Source organism: Marmota marmota, unplaced genomic scaffold (genome assembly GCF_001458135.2).
Source record: "Marmota marmota marmota unplaced genomic scaffold, marMar, whole genome shotgun sequence".
NCBI lineage: Eukaryota > Metazoa > Chordata > Mammalia > Rodentia > Sciuridae > Marmota > Marmota marmota.
Genome location: NW_026000174.1, coordinates 10,357,935 through 10,376,072, shown reverse-complemented (window position 1 = coordinate 10,376,072; position 18,138 = coordinate 10,357,935). Strand labels below are relative to the sequence as shown.

Below are 18,138 nucleotides of genomic sequence, written 5' to 3'. Positions count from 1 at the left end.
TTTCCATTTCAGATTTCCCCAGAGTTTCAAAAATGAAGGATGATTTTAAAAATGCACATTAGTTCAGCATTTCACTGTGTAAACAATCTTATTACCAAAAAATAGGATGTGGAATTCCTGTTTTAGATGGGGAACCCCACTAAGGTATGGTAAGTTAAAGTAATGATGTGACACAGCAAGTAGTGGAAAAGTAAGTTTCCTAACTTCCTACAATGTGCTTTTTATCAAATTATGATGTCTTAGAGAAATGCTTCTAAAACTTCTTTGAATCTCGTAACTTCAGGACTTTTTTTTCCCACTGCAATATATATCTCTAGGACTTACAATACCAAGCACTCAACTGAATGAATAAACTCCTTATATCATGCCATACTATAGAATCTAAAGCTTAGTTACATATTCCCTTATGCTATGTTCTACATCTCTTCTCTTCAATAAGACTAAGTAATCTGTGAGCAGACACCACACAGAGTGGTAAAAAGATTATTTACACTGGAGAACTTTATTTACACTGGTGAGTGAATGCTTTTCCACCAACATGCTGCATGATTTTTGACTAAATCTTTTACCTCTTTGGATCTTGCCTTATCTACATAATGAGAATCATTATCACCAACTTCACCATCCACCTGACCTACCACATAGGGTCTTTATTATGCAAATACAACTAAAGCACTCTGCATACAAACCCAAAGCAACACAAATGCCAGGATTTAATTGTTATCACAATTCTTTAGACCCCAAGGTATCTATACTCCACTGATTCTACCACTTTTGCACCCTTGCCTTTTTTCACTGTCTTCATTTCTCTCCTATCCAACTTTGGTCTCTGATCCATCACTATAATCATTTCCTTGCTTCTTTCTCCCATTTCTCTTACTTATCTGGCAAAACTAGAACCTCTGGCTTAATCTAATGCTCTGTCTATCCCACTTGCTCCCAATGCAGCTATAGATTTCTCTCTCTTTACATCTCCAAAATCTCTACTCCTTATTTCATAAGAAAAATACAGGCAATCAAGAAGAAACTCACATATCCTCAATCCCCACATTTACCAATCTGCCTGCTATTGTAGCCATGTTTTCTGTTTCTAGAGCAGAGACAGTTCATCCATTTAAGGCCAACCTTCTATTTGTGCACATCCTCTCACATACATAGGGATTTCACTTAACAACTGCTCCCTCTCCATAATGATTAATTTCCCTTCGTACTAGGATGATTCCCATGAAGATACCAATTTCTCCCATCTTAAAGAAAAAAAAATGCTGACTTAATCCCATATTCCTCTCCAACTATGATTGTTTTCTATTACTCTTTACAATTAAAACTTAATAGAGCTTTCTATTATACTACTCATTTTTATTTCCTCTCCCATTTGAAAGCCCTCTAATCAAGCTCTGTTGTCCCCAACCACCACCACCACTGAAATAGCTCCTCAAAGATCTCAAAGATTTCAATACTGCTAAATCAACTCTTGGGCCTTCACTTGATTTCTCAGGAACATCTGATAGCAGTTTATTATTCTGTCCTTCATGAAACACTTTCTTCAGTTGGCTTCATCACCTATTCTCAATTCTCCTTCTATTTTTCTAGCACTGTTTTTCAAACTCCAGTGCTGGTTCTTCCGCTTCTCCCTAATCTCTAAGCACTGAGATGGCCCGATGCTTAGTTGTACAATTCATTATCTTCTACACCCACTCAAGTTGTTTTATTCAGTTGAACAGCTTTAAAACCATCTAAATGTTGAAATTCCTAAATTTGTATTTCTAGCCCAGACCCATCTGCTGAACTCAAATCTTATATCCAACTTTTCATTAACAGGCATCTCAAACTGTGTTAAAAACCAAGCTTCTTATATTCTCTAGACCATTTCCTCCTGCAATTTCTCCTATCATAGTTACAGCAATGCCAGCTTTCCAGTTGCTCAGACCAAAAATCTTGATGTCATAGTTGCTTCTTTCCTTTCATACTCTACATTTCAATTCATTGGCAAATCAGTTTAAATAATTCAAAATATATCCAAAAGCTGATCATGTCTCTCCACCTCCACTGCTGTTCACTTGGTATCATTCACCATTTTGCAGTCTTCCTGTTTCTCCCCTTCCATCCTGCAATCTATTTCCAACATAGAAGCCAGAAAGCAAGATGTAAATCAGAATGCCATTTCTCTGTACAAAGTCTCCAATGGCTATCCATCTACTCAGAATAAAAGTCTCATCCTCACAATGGCCTACATCTGTGCTATAGTCTGGATCTGAAATGTTCTCCAGGTGTCCCCACGTGTTAAAGGCTTGTTCTGCAGTCCATCATGCTATGATGAAGTGTGGAGCCTTTGAGAAGTGGGGCCAAGTGGGAGGTTTTAGATCACTGAGGGCATCCCTCCTGAGTAGCTGGGATTACAGGTGGGCACCACCTGCCCAGTTTGTGTCCCTTTAATAACCTACATTTTTCTCTATTTTGTCATTTCTTTCTCCAAATTTGGGATTTCAGTTCCTTTTGTTTTTCTCCTCTTTAAGCTCTGAGCATCTTGAGGTTAGGGTCTTGTGTGGTAAACAGCTACTTGGTAGAGTTCTTAACAAACAAATGGGAACTCAGTAAAGATCTGTTGACTTTTTCCCTCCATTTGATGAATATGTTAATTTATTCAAACTAATAACTGCAATTTTTAAATATTGTAAGTTGTCATAGTAGGAAGTATGAAAGAAGACAGCAAGAGGATTACAGAAAAAAGAATAAGATAAAGGTATGCATTTTATGCTCTGTGATATGAGCTCTTTAGCATCTGTACCTTTCATTCTGATAGTTGCAGTGACTACATAATATTTATAAATAGGTTTGGGAGATTTGGCTGAAAAGTGCCCAATAATACAGAAATGAAGTTACTCTTGACTGTTGGACTACTAAAACATAATGCAAAGAGAATATGAAAACATGATCCTGAATATGCTATTAAAGAGAAAGCTTCTTTGAGTCTGTTCTAATACCTAAACAAAGTTTCATACAAAAATTAACTCAAAATGGATTATGAAATTAAATATAAAATATAGAGAGAATCCAGGAAACACAAAGCCAAGTGGGGTAAATTCTAAAGAGGTAAGGTAGATTTGATATTTGTAATCAATGTGATGTACCATATTAACCAGCTGAAAGAAAAGAGAAAAAAATATTACATGATCATATCAATACAGGAAAGAATATTTGACAAAATTCAACATAAATGAATTTATTACAAAGCTCTCAGAAAAATAGTGATGAACGTGTGGGAATGAATAATAAAAATAAGTGGGCTAAAGTTGTTGCTCAGGAGTAGAATACTTGCTTAGTGTGCATGGAAGCCCAGCATTTATGATAGTCTTTTTTTTTTTTAATGAAAAAAGTATAAACCTTTTTTTTAATGAAAAAAGTGTAAAACACGTGCAGCAATTTCATATGATGAAAACCTTATAATTCTTATTAAAAAACAACAAAGAAAAAGCTAAGAGAATAGACATACCATGATCACAGACTATGTTGGAAGACTCAACATAATTCTTCTCCTCAAATTGATGTACTGGCTTATTACAAGTCTTATCAAATTCCAGCAAGAATTTTTGTAGAGGTCAGACAAGATTAGAAAGACAAAGGAAGGAAGTACAATAGCTAAAACAAGTATGAAAAATAAAAATAAAATGGGAGGAATCAATAAACCATATTTTAAGACTCATTATATATAGTAATGAAGACTAAGTAATAAAGAGAACCCAGAATTAGATCCATATAACGTGCCCAACTGTTTTTTGTTTTGGTACTGGGAATTGAACCAGTGGCACTTTACCACTGAGCTACATCCCCAGTCCTTTTTAATTTTTATTTTGAGACAGGATCTCACTAAGTTGCTTGGGACCTTGCTAAATTGCTAAGCCTGGCTTTGAACTTGTAATCCTCCTGCCTCAATTTCCAGAGTTGCTGGGATTACATTCTGGGCTTGCCCAACTGTTTTTGACAGCTTTTGCAACAAAAGGTTGCGGAAGCAGTTGAATGATAAGAGGAGGGATGGGAGAACATGTCAATCTAAGTTTCCCACCTTATAAAAAAACTAACTGGAGATATGTCATGGACTTAAATGTAAAATGTAAAACTATATAATGTTTAGAAAAATTGGTGGAAATCTTTGTTTTTTTGTGACAAATCAACAAGCTTCTTCCATAGCATTCAATTTTTTTTTTAAAAAAAGCATAAATTTTGCTGAGTGCTTTGGGGGACAAAGACAAGACAGAAGACTCAAATATTTCCTTGGAATGAATTACAATATTTATAAAGTTGCAAGAAGATGAGATATTAATACATATCCCTAACATAAAAAGTGGATTTTTCTAAGTACCAAAAAAAAAAAGAGAGACATAATATGTTATTAGACCACTGAAACTCAAACTTAAAGGGATGGAGTCAAGAAAGAAGGGAGAGAAAGGGAAGGGAAAAGGGAATAGTGAAGGGGAGAGGCAGGGGGAGAGGGAAAAGGAGAGGGAGGAGAAAGAGGAGAGAGAGAGGAATGATTATGAACAATGAGGAAAGTAGGGTTTGCTGTATGGTTTTGAAAAGGACTTTTTTTAAAAAAGAACACACAGTATGACTAAGACCTGGGCCTGGAAAAACATAAGAAAGTTTCAGAGAATGTGAAATAGTCTCTCTGGAATATGGAAAGGTGGAAAGGAAAGAGTTTGGAGGTCCTGGAAAGCCTCCAATGTCCCCCTAAGAAGTTTTGTCCCTTCTTTATTAGTAATCAGGAGACACTGAAGAGTACAGACCAATGGAGATGTATTAAATGTTACTGTGCTCTCCATTTTCAGTGAGGAAGACAAACCAGAGAAAGGAAAAATAAGAGACAAGAAAACTAGGAAACTTGCAATATTCAACAATTGTAAGAAAAGACGATGGTCTAAATGAGAACAGCAATAATGGAGACAGAGAGGGGAAGACATGCAAAGTCAATGTACTTAACAATAGGGCTTAAGAAAGTATATGCAGCATGGGGCCTGTTGTCAATAAAATTACAACACAAAATTTGTGTCTAGAATCAGGGGTATGCTGCCACTTTCTCTGATGAAACAGAAGTGACTATTTTCCTTGTGTACCCAAATCCTGTCAGAAAACAAAACATTTCACAATCATTCAGACCACAGAGGCACAAATATGGGTACACATGTCCTGAAAGTTGCATCACTTCTGGCTGTTGAGCTGTTGTACATGTCACATGAACCTGTCTGTCCTTTGGGTTAGGTCCAAAGATCCCCAAGTGTGCAGAACAAGGCTATGGCTTCCTCCTAATGCTCTTGGCACCCAGAAAGCTTAAGTGGGTCCCCATTTAGCTTCACAACGACCAAATTATACTAGGAGTGTTCTGTTCTGTTGGGGTGGTATTGAAGGGACTTGAAGTCCTCTCATGTATGCATTCCAAGGGACTCTGCCTGGGGTCACAATCATAGTGTTCTAGGTGAAGGGCTGCTGGCATGTGGAAGAGCAAGTTGATTTATTTCAGGAGACTCTGCATACTGAAGTTGAACTAGTCTGGTACCAGGAGGGGAATGCTGTGGAAAAGCAAATTCTGACTTTTTTTTTCCCTAAATAAACCAAGTACTTCCTACAGAAGTGGCCCAAAGCAGATCACTTAGAAACTGGAGAATGTTCAGCACTGGAGATTCTAAAGGAGACAGCCTAGGCTAAAGGTTAGCAATTTCTTGTGAACATTTTAGATCTTTTAGGTCACAATCTTTGTCATAACTAATCAATTCCATAGTAGTCATCAAAGTAGCCACAGACAATCTGTCAGCAAACCCACATAATTATGTTCCAATTTGTTTGCTGACCTCTTGCTGACCCCTAGGACAAGGGTGGAAGAGGGGTTGGGGGAGACTGTAGAGCAGCTTAAGGAGTGGTCAACAGATGGACAGGACACTCAGGTCTCTTCCAACCCTTCAGAACCTCATGTATTTTTCCCTATGAAAATTTGACATGGGAACACTTCACTAATCAGATTACTCAGATTCTTGGAATAGAGGGTTGTGTTCTTCTGAATGACCAAGTATTAACTAGAAAGAACCCCTTTTGAGTTTTATCCCTGAAACTCCAGCCCTGAAACTTCTGCCCTGACTTAGGTTTATACCAAAGATAACAGAACTCTTCTTTGATGACTAAGGACTTTTGTATACCCTCAAATCATCTTTCCAGATGTCAAATCTTATGTGTCCTGTGGCTAAAATTGTAGAAGGGGCAAAGCATTTCTTGGAAGAGGGTTTTGCATAACTCCTAGAAATGGGTGTGTCCTTTTAACTTCCCTCTTTCTGATGAGGGTAAGAAAAAAAAAAACTGCCAATAAACTAGAGAGTCCTTTCAAGTGAGGATTATAGTCCATTGGAATCTGATGTTACTAAATGATATCAATATATTGAAACTATTAGTCAGATATATTAAGAACATATTAATATGTGTATCTTTAAAACTCTTTGCTTTATTAAAAAAATCACCAATAACACACATGCATACACACATTTCTCTTAGTGAGACTCTCAGGTAGTGATGTGGTTTGAATTCCAGCTCTAACAAATCTCAAAGATACGGGAGGATTTGACCTGACTTCAGAGTTTCTGATGCAAAATTATATCCTAATATGTTTCAGTGTGAAATACACTAGGCTTGTCTTGTGACCTGTGATAGTTCAGAGTAATGGTTCAGAGTCCAGAGTTGTCATACACCAGTCACACATGTCCATGGAATAGTCCTAAGTGATGAAGGGTTCTTAAGCTATCTTTCCTTTAGGAGTCCTTTAGCTACTCTCAACCATATGGACTTAGTATTCTGAGGTGTTAGTATATGAGGTATCCCCCCAAAGCTCCGGGATTAACGTAGAAATGTTCACGGGTGAAATGACTGAATTGTGAGAACTGTAATCTAATCAGTCCACCCTAGTTAGAATGGACTGGGTGGCAACAGTAGGCAGGTGGAACATGGCTGGAGAAGGTGGGTCGCTGGAAGTGTGCCCTGGAAGGGTTCATCTTCCCTATAGCCCATTTCCCCTTTATCTCTACTGCCCTACTGCCATGCCCTTCTGCCATGATGTTGTTCCTTACTTTGGACCTAGAACAATGGGATTTGGTTGCCCGTGGACTAAACATCTGAAACTGTGTACCACAATAAACTTCCTCTGATAAATTGGGCTTGTCAGGTATTTGGATACAATGACACAAAGTTGACTAATACATGAGGGAATTTAAAAGGTGCTTGTCCTGAATACTCACACCATGCCATGTGTTTTCTATCCATGATCACATTTAATCCTCAAGCCAGTGCTGCAAGGTCAATGTGATACCCTTTCACAGATGAGAAAAATGAGGCTTGAAGAGGCTAAACAACTCACAGAGATCACAGCCCTATGTCTTTTTTGTCCCCTGGATCCAGGATAGGGCCCAGAAAGAGCTTGAGGGAAAGCTAGAGCAGATGAATTTCTGACTATGTTTTGAGAAACACTGACCGCAGAGTGGATGGAAGGTATTCATGTTTACTGGTTTATGGTGGAGGCTGTGGACAATAATAGGACTAGAATCTAAGTCTCAGCTCTTAGTCCAAGTTACCTGCACTCCCCAAATGCAAATCCCCTAGTAGATGGCAAGCATGGTTACTTGTTTCTGACTCATTCATCTCAGTAATAAAGTCTCTCCGACTTCAAATGAATCTTATTTGTTCCTAGAACACAGAATGAACTTTACCTAACACAAGGTCAAGGCTTTTGTATCTCCAGAATTTAGCACAGTATTTGGTAATTGCTTTGCATTATGTAAGCCTTCAATGATAATTATAGCAAAGGAATAAAAGGAAAGGACACCCATTTTTTTCTCTTTTGTTTAAAAACAAATACACAAAAGCTTTATACCTGCTAGTATAACACCACTCCTGGCTGAGACAGTATACAGACACTATAAACAAAGGATATCCTGGAAAAGCCCACATTCTTTATAAAAAGCTGATTGCAATGACGGGTAGATCATTGGAGCATAGATTAGGCCACATCGATGGGTTCAGCAATGGGCCCACAATACAAGTCAGCTCAGAGATATTAAGATTCAACTCTAGGATTTTTGTTTGTGTCATTCAAATTAAGCTCTTTTCTGTAACTGCACAAAGGATTTTGACATTATTGGCCTGAAGTTGTCGGAACTGCTATTTGGAGCCTAAGAACAGCCAATCCAGAAAGAGCAGAGTTCAAAGATGGATCCTGGGGAAATGTGAGTCCTAAATAAAGTTAACCCTTGAGCCAGGTTTCCCCTTAGATCATCTGGTTTAGGTGACTCAAAATGTTTTCTCATTTAAGGCAACCCAGATCACTATCTGATCAATACAAGCTTCAAACATGGTACTATGCTGAGACCCAGAGCCAGACTTCCCAGACTGGGAAGTCCCTTCCATGTGCCCTGCCATATTTATTATTTGACTCATTTGCCATTTCCTTAATTCAATTTCTTTTCCATAGTATTTTTTCCTACTCATACAAAACTTTTCTCTTTTTCCTTCCATCCATTCAATCAACATTTATTAAACCTGTTAGTGACAGGGCCAGCCTTCAGGGCCTCATGATCTATGGAAGGGACAGGCAGGTGCAGTCAACAGGTAACTCAGTACACAGAGGTCAGTGTTTAAATAGTGATATACACACAATTTGTGGGTGATAAGAGGAGAGTACTACTTTGCCTGAGAGGAGTAGGGAAACTTATAACATATGAGGTGACACTTGGATTGGGTCTTAAAGGATATGGAGAGTTTTGCTAGTCCAAGAAAAATTACTAGAGGGAGAACTTTTCAGGTGAAGAGAATAATGAATAGTTGACTCTTATTGTTCCTGATAGTTAAGGTCGTAAAGTTAACACAAACACTGAACCAGTTAATAATTATTCTTCTAGGGAAATAAAGATGTCGTTTTTGTGAGCTTCTGGTCACATTTTTTTCAACTGTTATAAGTGTGTTTCTGTTCAAAGAAATCTTATTTAGTATGTACATTATTACTGATTCATTAACACTAAACTCATGATCAACAACACTATAAATCATACTCAAACACAGCTTATCCATACATGTATTTTCTCATTAAGGCACACCCCAGCTTTTTCTTTTGCTTAAACATTCCAGACAGCCCTCTGCATTATGCTTGAGAGTGATTTAAGCAGTGAAATTACAAAAAAAAAAAAAGGCATGAAAATGCCAAAAACACAGTACTAAGTGTGTCACAAGAGAGACACTCATTTATAGTATGAGAGCTGAAAAGGGCAGAATATTGCCTTGTCCCATGTCAGTGGGAAACATGCACATCAGGTGACCCAAATTTTCCACTTCTCTGTATATGCACATGGTCTGTGGTTGACCATGAAAACACAGTGCCTCAGTTCACTTGACCAGCTATTCCCAAATATCTTCAGCTAGGTAATTTATACACAACATAAATGTACTTTGCACAGATCTGGAGGCTGGCAGTCTAAGATCAAGACACCAGAAGGCCCTGTTCATAATAAATGTATTCTCACATGATCAATGGGGGCCAAATGGTTCCACCAGTCTCTATTATAAGGGCATGAATCCCAGTCGTGAGGGCGGTGAGATGACCTACCCAATCACTGCACAAAGGCCCACCTCTTGATACCAACACATTGGGGATTAGATGTTAATATATGAATTTTGGAGGAACACAAATACTCAGATACCAAAGTATTTCCCAAAAGTATTGAAGTGGGGATTATGAATAAATTTCTGTGAGTAGATAAATTTGTGAATACAGAATTTAAGTGAATGTGAAGACTGTACAGGAAGAATTATGGTATACTCAAACAATAAAGTCAAATTTGGTAAAGCTTGATGGCGAAGTGGGTAAAAAATAGTGTGGAAAGGAAATCACTGACAGGCTCTTTTAAGAAGGGCCCCACATGCTAGGCCAATTGTTGTCAATGCCAAATATTACTATAAATCTCAATATCAATTGAGACTTTAATATCAATTGAGATTTCCCCACAGACATACATTTTTAGTATTTGTTAATAAAGAAAAGTTACTATGAATTCATTAACTCAATTATTAATCACAATATTCACATATTTTTGGGAAAAAGTACAAATTTATAAAAAACACTCATTTACTCCAAAACAAAGCTTTGTGGAAAGTGTGTGTTTTGTATTAGCATGGAGCATAGAGCATGATGCATGGGTGGGTTCTTTGTCTCACAAATTCAAAGAATGAAATCCATGGACACAAGGGTTGAGAGTAAAGTATCGGAATTTATTTGAGTAATAGAAAGAAGAGCTCCGGAAGTGGGAGGGGTCTCCAGAGGGTTGCCAATGGGTGTCTGTGTCTGAGTTTAAATAAATCTATAGGATGGAGGAAATCATCCCCTTATCCAATACTGGATAAGGCACTCAGTGTCTACCATGTGCTATTTGGTCCAATCAGGTTATTGTGCCTTTTTTTGGATGGGGCTTGAGTACTATGCAACAGATGTCTCACTATCAGTTTTTTTTCTGCTTACACAGGAATCTGGTTGACCTTGATGAGGCCTGGCTTGTGTCTGTGGTCTCTCAGTTCTGTTACACAGAAACCTGACCTTGGAGGAGGCCCAAGTTTCCTGTCTGTCTAACCAACCTCTTTCTCCTGCTTCACCAGCCCACTGTGTGGGAGCTACTGCCACATACCCTTGGGAGCAGCCCAGGTAGAGGGAACAGCTTGTATCAAGGCTGGTGGAGGAAGAGAGCTGGCTTAGGGGAGGACCTGACAAGAGGTCCTGGCTAAAGCACAGTAAGCAAAAAAAAAAAAAAAAAAAGGCAGAGGAAGATTGTGCAGGGTCTTATTGGACATTTTATGAAGCTTAGTTTTTAATCATAAATAGAATATGGCTCCTCGAGAGGGGAATAACTAATAAATTGATATGCTGGTGACAGAAGAAATGAGCTTAAGAACAATGTACATGATATAGTACATATCCTGTATGTTTATGTGCACATAAATATATATATAACCACACACATGTGTGTGGGTCGTATAACCATATATGACTTACAAATGCTTAGAAAAGCATTCCAAACTATTTCTCATGGTTACCTGTCAAGGGAAGTGGATGTAAAAGAGACATGCTATAAGGGAACTTTTCACATTTTAATCCAGACTTTTGACTCATTGTTGTTTTTGGTACTGGGATTGAACCCAGGGGTGCTCCACCATTCAGCCCTTTTTATTTTTTGAGACAGGGTCTTATTAGGCCTACATTGACCATGAATTTGTAATCCTCCTACTTCAGCCTCCCACGTTACTGGGATTACAGATGTGCACCATCATGCCCAGCACTAAATTTTTTTTTTTTTAATGCAAAGAACATGAGCCAGAATGGTTTCAGGTGTTTTTATATTTATAGTTCTAAAATATCACTCCAGCCTACAGCAATTGAACTGATGTCAGGAAAGAGCACGACAATGGAGTCTGTATAAATTACCACTCATGAAATAATGGTCATTTGGATCAGGACACATATATCAAAGATATAATTCAGAGTCTGAAATGATTAACCCTGATGATGTAGTGGGTGTGGAGGGATATAAGTGAAGGAAGAGTAAAGACAGACAACAAGATTTCTAGCTTGAACAAGTAGGTGTGCTGTGTTATACTTACAATGGGGGAGAGAATCACAGCTACATCTTTCTGACAGATCCATTATGGGGCATTCTATCCATGCTTCTATCACATCAAAGACAAAGGGGCAAGATGAATTTGACATGTGTGAAGGGGAGAGGGTCACATCCGGGAAACCAAAGAACTTTGTATCAGTAATTACATTGACTGAGTTCTATGAGATTGATTCCCAAAAGACCAAGTTGACCTTTCTGCAGAGGAATCAAAATCCATTAGTAGAATTACCTCTCCCATTGACAAAGAAACAAATGAGCTCTTTCAGCCCTTCGAATTCTGGAAAAACAAAGTTCAATCCATTGAAGGACCTTGCTTTCATGTCCTTGAACGCTCTGATTTAAGATATATTTAAAACATGGAATTAAGCAAAGGTTATAAGAGAAAAACCTAAGCAAAGATGGACAAAGAATAGATAAATAATGCCCACAAATACAAACCATTTCCTTTCCTCTAGAACAAAGGCTTCTTATTCACCCCTTCCTCCAAGAACTGGTTCCATATTTTCTTAAATATAATCTGTGTTCCTTCCTTGCTTAAACTCTTTCATTAACTCACAACTGTCTTCACCTGGTAATTAAATTTTAGTGTGCACCAGAATCACTGAGACGTCTTTTCAAATGCATTCTTAGGTCCCAGTCTCAACAGAGATTCAGACTCAGTAGGTCTAGAATGGAGTCCAGGGATATAAACCTACAGAATGTCCAAGAATACCATCTGGAGAAACTCTGCACTAAATTGTGGTGGTTCATATGATGTGGTCTTGACTTAGTAAGAATAAATGGAAAAGAAATTTGGAGATTTGGTTGTACTTCTAGCTGTCTCTGGAATGTGAAGTCACTGGGCAGTCACTCATCTGTTTTCTATCATTACACATTTTATTTAGTTTTTAGACTATCAGAAATGAAACCATACAGAATGTATTCTTTTGCACCTTTTATGCACAACATGAAGTTTCCATAATTTATGCACATTGCTGAATATGTTAGTGGTTTATTAAATTTCTGAGTAATACAGTATGTTATGGAAATACCATTATTTTCCTTCCCATACTAGGGGGAAAAACACTTCCTGGTCCCAGGCAATGTATACTCATCTATATAAATTACAAATGTTGACTTTGTTGTTTAATTTTGGACATTTTAAGTCCACAAATAAAGACAGAGGGTTAGAAACATCAGGTAGGACTTCTGGATGGTACTCAGTGAACTCTTCCAAAGGTACCCAGACTGCAGATACACATGAGCAAAAGCACAAAATCTGGGACTTTCTTGTGGGCATCTAACACTGAGCTGCTATATCCCCATCCCATTTTATTTTTTATTTTGTCTTGAGACAGGGTCTTGCTAAATTGCCAAGGCTGGCCTTGAATTTGCAATCCTGCCTTAGCCTCCTGAGTTGTTGGGATTACAGATGTATGCCACCATGCCCGGCAAAATCTGGTGCCTTCTGGAGAGCTTTGTACTATCCACTGGAGTCAAGGACACCATGGGATTTGCTAGTCATGGGAAGATATGAAAATCTGCTACCGAAGTACATAATGACCTGGGCAAGGGGCCCTTTTGGAAACTGGCTTCTCCTCTCTCACACCACTTGATAATAATGCAGGCAAGTCATTTAAAGGATGGCAGGAGAAACTGAACCTAATTCCAAAGATTAATTTGGGTGATCAAATAAATGGCCTGTGTGACTCTGAGGAACCCCAATTTATATCAATTCAGGAGCCAGGAGTACATAAAACTAAAAAAATATTTCCACACAGAGACTATTCTATAGCTCCTCTATGAGCAGTTGAAAAGGTTTTTGTTTAATATATAAGGGGATCACTATATAGCATTAGAAGAAAAGTTCCTATAGTATGCTGATTTTAATGGATGGATCTGGAGACTATTATGCTAAGCAAAATAAGCCAATCCCCAAAACCAAAGGTCAAATGTTCTCTCTAATATATGGATGCTAACACACAACAGAGTGGTGGGGGAAGGGAAGAATAGCAGTTCAGTGGATTAGACAAAGTGGAATGAAGGGAAGGGAGGGGGGACAGGAATAGGAAAGACAATGGAATGAACCTATTTTTCCTATGTACCTGTACAATATACCACAGTGAATCTCCACATCATGTACAACCAAAAGACTAGGATCCTAATTAGAACAAGATTATTCCATGTTTGTATAAATATGTCAAAATATATTCTACTGTCATGTATAACCAAAAAGAACAATAGAAGAACAGCTCCTGATCTGATCTCTTTAAAAAAAAAAAAAACTTCCTTATGTTAAAAAAGGCATAATTTTTTTGCAATAAAATCCATCCATCATAAAGAATTCAGATGGATTCATTTTGCCAAATGTATCTATCATATAACCACCACCACAATCAAGACAGAACATTTGCATCTCCCCAAAGAGTTCCTTTGTGTCCTTTCCAGGTTAATCCTCACCCCTTACGCTGGCCCTGGGCAGTCACTCATCTGTTTTCTATCATTACACATTTTATTTAGTTTTTAGACTATCAAAAATAAAACCATACAGAATGTATTCTTTTGCACCTTTTAAGTACAACATGAAGTTTCCACAATTTACTCACATTGCTGAATATGTTAGTGGTTTATTAAATTTCTGAGTAATACAATATGTTATGGAAGTACCATTATTTTCCTTCCTTATTAAGGGAAAATTAGGTTGTTTCTGGCTTGGAAGTATTTTGAAAAAGTTAACTATAAACATTCTTGTACAAGTTTTTTGTGAACCTGTTTCTCTTGATTAAATACCTAGGAGTAGAATGGCTGCATCACACAGTGAATGTATGTTTGATTTTATAAGACATTGTTTTTCAAAGTGGTTGGAACATTTTTTGTTTGTTTGTTTGTTTTTTAAATTCCCACTAGCAATGTATGAGAATTCCAACTGCTTCACCAAGCTTGGTCATTGCGGCCATCCTAGTGGGTGGATAGTGGTACCTCACCATGGTTTTAATTTGCATATCTCGGATAACTTATTTGTTGAACAACTTTCTATGTGCTTAGTGGTCTTTTATCTCCTTTTGTTATGTAATCTGTTTTAAACTTTTAGCCCTTTTAAAAGTTGAAATGTTTTGTTGTATTAATGAGTTATTAAGAGTCTTCTATATATATTCTGGATAGAGTCCATTGTTAGAGTTTTTGTTAGAGTTTACATATATATATATATATATATGCATATACACACACACAAACCATGCACAACATATGTATCAAATGGGGGAGAGGAAGATTTTTTTCTCTCAGTTCCATGGCTTACCTTTTCATTTTTTTATTTGAAATTTTAATTGACAATATTACATATATTCATTTTCTTTTTCTTTTTAAAAAAATATTTATTTTTTAATTATAGGTGGACACAAGACTTTATTTTATTTTTATGTGGTGCTGAGGATCGAACCCAGTGCCTCATGGATGCTGGGCGAGCACCCTATCTCTGAGCCACAACGCCAGTCCTCATTTTCTTTTTCTTTTAAATTTTTAGTTTTATACAGATACAATATCTTTATCTTATTTATTTGTTTTTATGTGGTGCTGAGTCTTGAACTCAGTGCCTCACTCGTGCAAGGCAAATGCTCTACAAACTGAGCTACCAGCCCAGCCCTGTCCTTATTTTCTTAATGGTATCTTTTAAAGAGAAAACGTTTTACATTTTGATAAAGCCCCATTTATCAATTTTTAAAACAATTCAGACTCTTTTGTGTCTGCCTGATCTAAAACAAAATTTTTGCATACGTCAAAGTTAAAAAGATTTTCTGCTTTGTTTTCTTCTAGACATTTTACAGTTTGGTCTATAAGCCCTGTTTGTGTAGAGTATGAAATAAGGATCATGGGTCTTTTTTTCCTTTATGGGTATCCACTTGTTCTAGCAACATTTGTTGAAAGGAAATATCCTTTCCTTACCAAATTGCCTTTGGATTTCTGTTGAAAAATCAATTGACCAAATAAATGTAGTTCTATTTCTAGAACTGATATTATGTCCAGCTGATCTCTTTTTGTATACTTGTTAATACCATACAATCCTGATTACTAGTTTTCTAAGTCTTGAAATCAGATAGTGTGAGTCCTTGTTCTTCGTTTTCAAAGTCGTTTTGGTTATTCTAGGTCTTCTACATTTCCATATAAATTTTAGAGTCAGCCTGTCAATGCCTGTACACAAAAAGAGTGCTGGAGGACTGGGGCCATAACTGTGCAGAGCACTTGCCTACTATGTGTGAGGCACTGGGTTTGATGCCTAGCACCACATAAAAATAAACAAATAAAATAAAGGCATGCTGTCCAAAATTTTAAAAAATTAATTTTAAAAAAGAATGCTGGGATTTTGATGAGTACTGTACTCAGTCTAGAGACCAATTTGGGAAATGTTTCTTCCTTAAATGTTGGATAAAACTAAAGAAGCCATCCACACCTGGAGTTTTCCTTGTGGGAGTTTGAAAATTAGAATTAAATTCTTTTAACAGGTAAAGAAAGTTATTTACATTTTTAATAGGGCTATTCAGATCTTTATTCTTCACATTAGTTTTGATAATACATCTTTCATAGAATTTAATCATTTATATTATTAAGCCTATATATGTAAAGTTATTCCTAGTATTCTCCAACTATCCTATTATTTAAAAAATGAGAACTAATTTATATGCCATAAAATTCACCCTTTTATAGTATATAATTGAGTGGTTTTTAGTGTATTCACAAAGTTATGCAAACATCACCAAGCCCCATTCTTCCCTTCTAGACTGGTAACTACTTATCTCCTATAATTTTTTAATGTCTGTATGATCTGTAGTGATGGGCTGACCTATTTTAGGTATACTCTATTTCAGCAAAGACTCAACTTCCAAAGCAGGAACTTGAACAGTTGAAGTCACATCACAGACTACAACTCTGGAAGAAAGAAATAAGAGACTTTTTCCTGAAGTTTGTTAAACAGGTTCCTTGTTGCCTATCGGGTTTTTTTTTTTTTTTTTTTAATCAGTGAGAACATGCCACATTATAGAAAGATTTTTCTTTCTTTAGCCCTTGGGAAAGCTGTAGTCCCTGGCCAGTTACCTCTGGCCACCTGGTACCTGGAAGAAAAAGAAAAAGAAAGAAGAGTGGGAGGAGGGGGAGGAGGAGGAGGAGGAGTTGCTGTTGTTTTGTGAAGCACATTCTACAATACTGAATCTAACCCACTTGGGATAGCATTCCACCAAATCCCCCGTATCACATAATTAAAGAGCAGGAAAAAAAAACAAGACATATGTTTTTAAAAATGTTATATACAAATATAAATTTTATCTTCTAATTGTTTTGAACATGTGTCTCTTACTGTTCCTCTATTTGGGCATAATTCAGTGCAAGAGATCAGAGTAGGCAATTAAGAATATTTTCTGATATTTATGTAGAAGAATCTTATTGATCAATAAATCCATAAACTCTTAAGGAAAGTTAGGTATGGCATCCATACATAAACTTATAACTGAAAAATTATGAGCTGTAGTTCATAACTATCCAACTTAGTCACCAAGTGTGACCTGCAAACGTGACAACCTCATGCGTACCACAGTCCTGGATGTGGGTCCTTTATATTATTCTCTGCCAAGAGGCTTGGAACTCTTTAGAGAAGGTTGATTACATGCTGTGGAATAAAAAAGTAATTAGGGCTGGGGTTGTGGCTCAGTGGTAGCACACTCGTCTGGCACATGTAAAGCACTGGGTTTGATCCTCAGCATCACATAAGAATAAATAAATACTGGATCATGAAAGGTGATGCAGTCTCCATCTTCTTTGCTGGGATACTTGAACAGAATCCTCTAAGCCTTAAGGAGGTAAAATTCCCTGAGGTGTGACACTGTGGGGAAGCTAAGTTATGTCAAGAGGGCACATGTCAGTTGCAGATTTTGAGCTTTTCTATCCCAGGGCCAGACATATATGTGACAGAGCCTTCAAATGATTTCATGATCCAGCATCAAAAGTCACAGTGTTGCTTCTACCATGTTCTACTGATTGAAGCGTATCCATATTCAAAGGATTATAGACCTTCCTATTAATGAACATCAAAAATTTTATGCTATATTTTGAAAAAGCCAAAGTATCAGACCACATAGGCAAAATGTTGTCAGTCCAGGCTGCTCCTAAAGGATACAATAGAAAGGCTAGCTTAAACAATAGTATTTTTCAGATATCTCTCTCATATCTTCTAGACATAGTTTAAAAAACTATATGTAATGACATTTTAAACACTATTATACCACTACTTTAGCTTTTCTGAAACATACTTGATCATTACTCTAAAACAAAAAAATCATAACTTAATAAAGAAGTAATATTTAAAAAAAAAGAATAAATAAATAAAGGTATTGTTTCCATCTGCAATTAAAAAATAATAATTAAAATAGGCCTACACATTCTGCTTATTCAATAATAAGTGCAAGAGTGCTTTAAAATACATCAA

The 18,138-nt window shown here is 36.9% G+C and overlaps 1 protein-coding gene across 3 annotated transcripts in view; it reads right to left on the bottom strand.

The window, feature by feature from the left end:
* The window catches only part of Gab2 (GRB2 associated binding protein 2), a 109,731-nt gene that overhangs the window by 63,001 nt on the left and 28,592 nt on the right, over nucleotides 1–18,138 (bottom strand). The gene's annotated exons all lie outside the window — the stretch shown is intronic.